Source organism: Austrofundulus limnaeus, unplaced genomic scaffold (genome assembly GCF_001266775.1).
Source record: "Austrofundulus limnaeus strain Quisiro unplaced genomic scaffold, Austrofundulus_limnaeus-1.0 Scaffold3, whole genome shotgun sequence".
Classification (NCBI taxonomy): domain Eukaryota; kingdom Metazoa; phylum Chordata; class Actinopteri; order Cyprinodontiformes; family Rivulidae; genus Austrofundulus; species Austrofundulus limnaeus.
Genome location: NW_013952405.1, coordinates 8,990,107 through 8,991,147, shown reverse-complemented (window position 1 = coordinate 8,991,147; position 1,041 = coordinate 8,990,107).

Below are 1,041 nucleotides of genomic sequence, written 5' to 3'. Positions count from 1 at the left end.
GTAACGACAGACAGACGGACATACGCGACCGAAAACATTACCTCGCCCTGGGCGGAGGTAATTAAAAGATGTGAACAAGGGAAGATTTGTCCGTCCAGCCTTACATGTTGGAGCCAGAGTCTGACAGAGCAGAATGAAGACCACCAAATTTATGTCATGCCATGTTATAAATCATGTTTAAAATTTATTCCATTTTGATATAATCTTAAATGCTCAAAGGATGTATTTTTAAGCCTTTTCAAAGCTTAGAGTTTGACAACAATCAGACGTGGTGTTTGAGGCTAAAGACACCTGTCACTCTGAAGTGCTTTAAATTAGTGATGTGCAGATCGATACTGAAATATCGATACTACCGAAACCTGAACTTTATGCTCTAGAATCGATACTAAAATCAAAATATTGATACTTTGATACTTCAGTTATTTTGCATAATGTGTAACATTAACAGGAAAATGGAAAATAACTGAACTATTCAACTCTTGTTTAAATCATATGTGGTTGCAGGGAACTACTTTTTCTTCGGCTTGGGTAATGCATAAGCACAGCTCAGTCACTCAGTCTAGATGTATGGCAGGTAATTTTAATATAAAATCTGCTTCGTCTGACTAATTACATTCTAGATGAGGGGTTCCAAAACATTTTCATGCCATGGCCCCCCAAACAGCATTAGTTCTGGCCAGGGACCTTCTTGCAAAACCCACAAACAATGCTACAAAATATACAAAGTAACAACTTTTAGAATGCTTTTTTTCTCACTTCTGTTCACCATTCAAAAATTATATTTCTTTAGAATAAGAATTTTAAATTGTGCTAAACAAATACAGGGTTTGAGTTCGAAAGACTGTTAACTAATAAATATAGTACCATGTCATGAATTATTTATAAAGTGGTTACTTGAAAAACGCTACTTTTTTAAGAATTACCAGACACATTATGTGTGTTATCACAAAGTATCAGTATCGGATCAGTATCGCCAATACCAGACAAATTTTACTCAGTATCAGTATCGGAAAGAAAATTGGCAGTATCAAACATCACTAC